Source organism: Triticum aestivum, chromosome 7B, assembly GCF_018294505.1.
Source record: "Triticum aestivum cultivar Chinese Spring chromosome 7B, IWGSC CS RefSeq v2.1, whole genome shotgun sequence".
Lineage (NCBI taxonomy): Eukaryota > Viridiplantae > Streptophyta > Magnoliopsida > Poales > Poaceae > Triticum > Triticum aestivum.
The window spans coordinates 123,460,294-123,467,981 of record NC_057813.1 but is presented as its reverse complement, the minus strand read 5'-3'; positions in this window follow the sequence as shown (position 1 = coordinate 123,467,981).

The window sequence follows — 7,688 nt, the reverse complement described above, 5'->3', positions numbered from 1 at the left end:
GCAGAGCTCCTGCCCATGCACGGTGGTGCCGGCCTTCTCCCTTGCAGAGCACGCCAATATCACCATCCTATCTCTCTCCTAGAGGTGCAAGCTTCCATCTGTCGCCTCATCACCATCGATTCATGGCCCCGCCCAAGCGAGAGCGCGAACTGCGGTGCTACAACTGGTGCTCCACCGAGCTACGCTTGGTGGCAACTGCTAGAACCCAACGTGGCAAATATGGGAATCAGCATGTGTCAAGGTTGCATCCAGTGTTGGGGAACGTTGCAGAAAACAAAAAATTTCCTACGGTTTCACCAAGATCAATCTATGAGTTCACCTAGCAACGCGAGAGAGGAGTGCATCTACATACCCTTGTAGATCGAACGGAAGCGTTCAAGAGAACGGGGTTGAGGGATTCGTACTCGCCGTGATCCAAATCACCGGAGATCCTAGCGCCGAACGGACGGCACCTCCGCGTTCAACACACGTACGGTCAGCGTGACGTCTCCTCCTTCTTGATCCAGCAAGGGGGAAGGAGAGGTTGATGAAGATCCAGCAGCACGATGGCGTGGTGGTGGATGCAGCAGGGATCCCGGCAGGGCTTCGCCAAGCGTCTGCGAGAGGGAGAGGTGTAGCAAGGGGGAAGGGAGGCGCCAAGTGCAAGGGTGCGGCTGCCCTCCCTCCCCTCCTCTTTATATAGGGACCCTTGGGGGGGCGCCGGCCCTAGGAGATTGGATCTCCAAGGGGGGGCGGCGGCCAAGGGGGGTACCTTGCCCCCCAAGGCAAGTGGAGGCGCCCCCTCCCCTAGGGTTCCCAACCCTAGGCGCAGGGGGGGGCCAAGGGGGGGCGCACCAGCCCGCCAGGGGCTGGTTCCCCTCCCACTTCAGCCCATGGGGCCCTCCAGGATAGGTGTCCCCACCCGGTGGACCCCCGGGACCCTTCCGGTGGTCCCGGTACAATACCGGTGACCCCCGAAACTTTCCCGATGGCCGAAACTCGACTTCCCATATATAATTCTTTACCTCCGGACCATTCCAGAACTCCTCGTGACATCCAGGATCTCATCCGGGACTCCGAACAACTTTCGGTTTGCTGCATACTATTATCTCTACAACCCTAGCGTCACCGAACCTTAAGTGTGTAGACCCTACGGGTTCGGGAGACACGTAGACATGACCAAGACGGCTTTCCGGTCAATAACCAACAGCGGGATCTGGATACCCATGTTGGCTCCCACATGCTCCTCGATGATCTCATCGGATGAACCACGATGTCGAGGATTCAAGCAATCCCGTATACAATTCCCTTTGTCAATCGGTATGTTACTTGCCCGAGATTCGATCGTCGGCATCCCAATACCTCGTTCAACCTCGTTACCGGCAGGTCACTTTACTCGTACCGTAATGCATGATCCCGTGACCAAACACTTGGTCACTTTGAGCTCATTATGATGATGCATTACTGAGTGGGCCCAGAGATGACTCTACGTCATACGGAGTGACAAATCCCAGTCTCGTCAACCCAAGAGACACTTTCGGAGATACCCGTAGTATACCTTTATAGTCACCCAGTTACGTTGTGACGTTTGGTACACCCAAAGCACTCCTACGGTGTCCGGGAGTTACACGATCTCATAGTCTAAGGAAAAGATACTTGACATTGGAAAAGCTCTAGCAAACGAACTACACGATCTTGTGCTATGCCTAGGATTGGGTCTTGTCCATCACATCATTCTCCTAATGATGTGATCTCGTTATCAATGACATCCAATGTCCATAGTCAGGAAACCATGACTATCTATTGATCAACGAGCTAGTTAACTAGAGGCTCACTAGGGACATATTGTGGTCTATGTATTCACACGTGTATTACGATTTCCGGATAATACAATTATAGCATGAAAAAAAGACAATTATCATGAACAAGGAAATATAATAATAATCCTTTTATTATTGCCTCTAGGGCATATTTCCAACAGTCTCCCACTTGCACTAGAGTCAATAATCTAGTTACATTGTGATGAATCGAACACCCATAGAGTTCTGGTGTAGATCATGTTTTGCTCACGGAAGAGGTTTAGTCAACGGATCTGCGACATTCAGATCCGTATGTACTTTGCAAATATCTATGTCTCCATCTTGAACATTTTCACGGATGGAGTTGAAACGACGCTTGATGTGCCTGGTCTTCTTGTGAAACCTGGGCTCCTTGGCAAGGGCAATAGCTCCAGTGTTGTCACAGAAGAGAGTGATCGGCCCTGACGCATTGGGTATGACTCCTAGGTCGGTGATGAACTCCTTCATCCATATTGCTTCATGCGCTGCCTCCGAGGCTGCCATGTACTCCGCTTCACATGTAGATCCCGCCACGACGCTCTGCTTGCAACTGCACCAGCTTACTGCTCCACGATTCAACATATACACGTATCCGGTTTGTGACTTAGAGTCATCCAGATCTGTGTCGAAGCTAGCATCGACGTAACCCTTTACGACGAGTTCTTTTTCACCTCATAGACGAGAAACATGTCCTTTGTCCTTTTCAGGTACTTCAGGATATTCTTGACCGTTGTCCAGTTTTCCTTGACGGGATTACTTTGGTACCTTCCTACCAAACTTACGGCAAGGTTTACATCAGGTCTGGTACACAGCATGGCATACATAATAGATCCTATGGCTGAGGCATAGGGGATGACACTCATCTCTTCTTTATCTTCTGCCGTGGTCGGGCATTGAGCCGAGCTCAATCTCACACCTTGCAATACAGGCAAGAACTCTTTCTTGGACTGATCCATATTGAACTTCTTCAATATCTTATCAAGGTATGTGCTTTGTGAAAGACCTATGAGGCGTCTTGATCTATCCCTATAGATCTTGATGCCTAATATGTAAGCAGCTTCTCCAAGATCCTTCATTGAGAAACACTTATTCAAGTAGGCCTTTATGCTGTCCAAAAGTTCTATATCATTTCCCATCAGAAGTATGTCATCTACATATAATATGAGAAATGCTACAAAGCCCCCACTCACTTTCTTGTTAACGCAGGCTTCTCCATAAGTCTGCATAAACCCAAACGCTTTGATCATCTCATCAAAGCGAATGTTCCAACTCCGAGATGCTTGCACCAACCCATAAATGGATCGCTGGAGCTTGCATACCTTGTTAGCGTTCTTAGGATCGACAAAACCTTCCGGCTGCATCATATACAGTTCTTCCTTAAGATAGCCGTTAAGGAATGCCGTTTTGACGTCCATCTGCCATATCTCATAATCATAGTATGCGGCAATTGCTAACATGATTCGGACGGACTTCAGCTTTGCTACGGGAGAGAAAGTCTCATCGTAGTCAACCCCTTGAACTTGCCGATAACCCTTAGCGACAAGTCGAGCTTTATAGATGGTAACATTACCATCCGCGTCCGTCTTCTTCTTAAAGATCCATTTGTTTTCTATCGCTCGTCGATCATCGGGCAAGTCTGTCAAAGTCCATACTTTGTTTTCATACATGGATTCTATCTCGGATTGCATGGCTTCAAGCCATTTTTTGGAATCTGGGCCCGCCATCGCTTCTTCATAGTTCGAAGGTTCACCGTTGTCTAACAACATGATTTCTAGGACAGGGTTGCCATACCACTCTGTCGTGGAACGTGTCCTTGTGGACCTACGAAGTTCAGTAGCAACTTGATCCAAAGTACATTGATCATCATCATCAATTTCCTCTCCAGACGGTGTAGGCACCACTGAAACATTTTCCTGAGCTGCACTACTTTCCGGTTTAAGAGGTAGTACTTCATCGAGTTCTACTTTCCTCCCACTTACTCCTTTCGAGAGAAACTCTTTTTCCAGAAAGGATCCATTCTTGGCAACAAAGATCTTGCCTTCGGATCTAAGGTAGAAGGTATACCCAATGGTTTTCTTAGGGTATCCTATGAAGACGCATTTTTCCGACTTGGGTTCGAGCTTTTCAGGTTGAAGTTTCTTGACATAAGCATCGCATCCCCAAACTTTTAGAAACGACAGCTTAGGTTTCTTCCCAAACCAGAATTCATACGGTGTCGTCTCAACGGATTTAGATGGATCCCTATTTAAAGTGAATGTAGCTGTCTCTAGAGCGTATCCCCAAAATGATAGCGGTAAATCGGTAAGAGACATCATAGATCACACCATATCCAATAGAGTGCGATTACGATGTTCGGACAAACCATTACGCTGAGGTGTTCCAGGCGGCGTGGGTTGTGAAACGATTCCATATTTCCTTAAGTGCGTACCAAATTCGTGACTTAAATATTCTCCTCCACGATCTGATCGTAAGAACTTTATTTTTCGGTCACGTTGATTCTCTACTTCATTCTGAAATTCCTTGAACTTTTCAAAGGTCTCAGACTTATGTTTCATCAAGTAGACATACCCATATCTACTCAAGTCATCAGTGGGAGTGAGAACATAACGATATCCTCCGCGAGCCTCAACGCTCATTGGACCGCACACATCAGTATGTATGATTTCCAATAAGTTGGTTGCTTGCTCCATTGTTCCGGAGAACGGAGTCTTGGTCATTTTGCCCATGAGGCATGGTTCGCATGTGTCAAATGATTCATAATCGAGAGACTCTAAAAGTCCATCTGCATGGAGCTTCTTCATGCGCTTGACACCAATGTGACCAAGGCGGCAGTGCCACAAGTATGTGGGACTATCGTTATCAACTTTACATCTTTTGGTATTCACACTATGAATATGTGTAACATTACGTTCGAGATTCATTAAGAATAAACCATTGACCATCGGGGCATGACCATAAAACATATCTCTCATATAAATAGAACAACCATTATTCTCGGATTTAAATGAGTAGCCATCTCGTATTAAACGAGATCCAGATACAATGTTCATGCTCAAACTTGCACTAAATAACAATTATTGAGGTTTAAAACTAATCCCGTGGGTAAATGTAGAGGTAGTGTGCCGACGGCGATCACATCGACCTTGGAACCATTCCCGACGCGCATCGTCACCTCGTCCTTCGCCAGTCTCCGCTTATTCCGTAGCTCCTGCTTTGAGTTACAAATATGAGGAACGACACCGGTATCAAATACCCAGGAGCTACTACGAGCACTGGTAAGGTACACATCAATTACATGTATATCACATATACCTTTAGTGTTGCCTGCCTTCTTGTCCGCCAAGTATTCGGGGCAGTTCCGCTTCCAGCGACCCTTCCCTTTGCAATAAAAGCACTCAGTCTCAAGCTTGGGTCCATTCTTTGACTTCTTCCCGGCAACTGGCTTACCGGGCGCGGCAACATCCTTGCCGTCCTTCTTGAAGTTCTTCTTACCCTTGCCTTTCTTGAACTTGGTGGTTTTATTGACCATCAACACTTGATGTTCCTTTTTGATTTCTACCTCTGCTGACTTCAGCATTGAAAATACTTCAGGAATAGTTTTCACCATCCCCTGCATATTATAGTTCATCACAAAGCTCTTATAGCTCGGTGGGAGCGACTGAAGGATTCTATCAATGACCGCCTCGTCCGGGAGGTTAATGTCCAGCTGGGAGAGGCGGTTGTGCAACCCAGACATTTTGAGTATGTGCTCACTGACAGAACTATTTTCCTCCATCTTACAACTATAGAACTTGTCGGAGACTTCATATCTCTCGACCCGGGCGTGAGCTTGGAAAACCATTTTCAGCTCCTCGAACATCTCATATGCTCCGTGTTGCTCAAAACGCTTTTGGAGCCCCGGTTCTAAGCTGTAAAGCATGCTGTACTGAATGAGGGAGTAATCATCAGCACGTGACTGCCAAGCGTTCATAACGTCTTGGTTCTCTGGGATGGGTGCTTCACCTAGCGGTCCTTCTAGGACATATGCTTTCTTGGCAGCTATGAGGATGATCCTCATGTTCTGGACCCATTCCGTATAGTTGCTGCCATCATCTTTCAGCTTGGTTTTTTCTAGGAACGCGTTGAAGTTCATGTTGACATGAGCGTTGGCCATATGATCTACAAGACATTTTGCAAAGATTTTAGACTAAGTTCATGATAATTAAGTTCATCTAACCAAATTATTTAATGAACTCCCACTCAGATTAGACATCCCTCTAGTCATCTAAGTGTTACATGATCCGAGTCGACTAGGCCGTGTCCGATCATCACGTGAGACGGACTAGTCATCATCGGTGAACATCTCCATGTTGATCGTATCTTCCACACGACTCATGTTCGACCTTTCGGTCTCTTGTGTTCCGAGGCCATGTCTGTACATGCTAGGCTCATCAAGTTAACCTAAGTGTTTTGCATGTGTAAATATGTCTTACACCCGTTGTATGTGAACATTAGAATCTATCACACCCGGTCATCACGTGGTGCTTCGAAACAACGAACTGTCGCAATGGCGCACAGTTAGGGGGAACACTTTCTTGAAATTATTATGAGGGATCATCTTATTTACTACCGTCGTTCTAAGTAAACAAGATGCAAAAACATGATAAACATCACATGCAATCAAATAGTAGTGACACGATATGGCCAATATCATATAGCTCCTTTGATCTCCATCTTCGGGGCTCCATGATCATCTTCGTCACCGACATGACACCATGATCTCCATCATCATGATCTTCATCATCGTGTCTCCATGAAGTTGCTCGCCAACTATTACTTCTACTACTATAGCTAACGATTTAGCAATAAAGTAAAGTAATTACATGGCGTTAAATCATTGACACGCAGGTCATACAATAATTAAGACAACTCCTATGGCTCCTGCCGGTTGTCATACTCATCGACATGCAACTCGTGATTCCTATTACAAGAACATGATCTCATACATCACAATATGTCATTCATCATTCATCACAACTTTTGGCCATATCACATCACAAAGCAATTGCTGCAAAAACAAGTTAGACGTCCTCTAATTGTTGTTGCATCTTTTACGTGGCTGCAATAGGGTTCTAGCAAGAACGTTTTCTTACCTACGAAAAAGCCACAACGTAATTTGTCAACTTCTATTTACCCTTCATAAGAACCCTTTTCATCGAATCCGCTCCAACTAAAGTGGGAGAGACACACCCGCTAGCCACCTTATGCAACTAGTGCATGTCAGTCGGTGGAACCTGTCTCACGTAAGCGTACGTGTAAGGTCGGTCCGGGCCGCTTCATCCCACAATACAGCTGAAGCAAAATAAGACTAGTAGTGGCAAGAACGTTGACAACATCTACGCCCACAACAGATTTGTGTTCTACTCGTGCAAAGAGAACTACACATAGACCTAGCTCATGATGCCACTGTTGGGGAACGTTGCAGAAAACAAAAAATTTCCTACGGTTTCACCAAGATCAATCTATGAGTTCATCTAGCAACGAGAGAGAGGAGTGCATCTACATACCCTTGTAGATCGAGCGGAAGCGTTCAAGAGAACGGGGTTGAGGGAGTCATACTCGTCGTGATCCAAATCACCGGAGATCCTAGCGCCGAACGGACGGTACCTCCGCATTCAACACACGTACGGTCAGCGTGACATCTCCTCCTTCTCGATCCAGCAAGGGGGAAGGAGAGGTTGATGAAGATCCAGCAGCACGACGGCGTGGTGGTGGATGCAGCAGGGATCCCGGCAGGGCTTTGCCAAGCGTCTGCGGGAGGGAGAGGTGTAGCAAGGGGGAAGGGAGGCGCCAAGTGCAAGGGTGCGGCTGCCCTCCCTCCCCCCTCTTTAT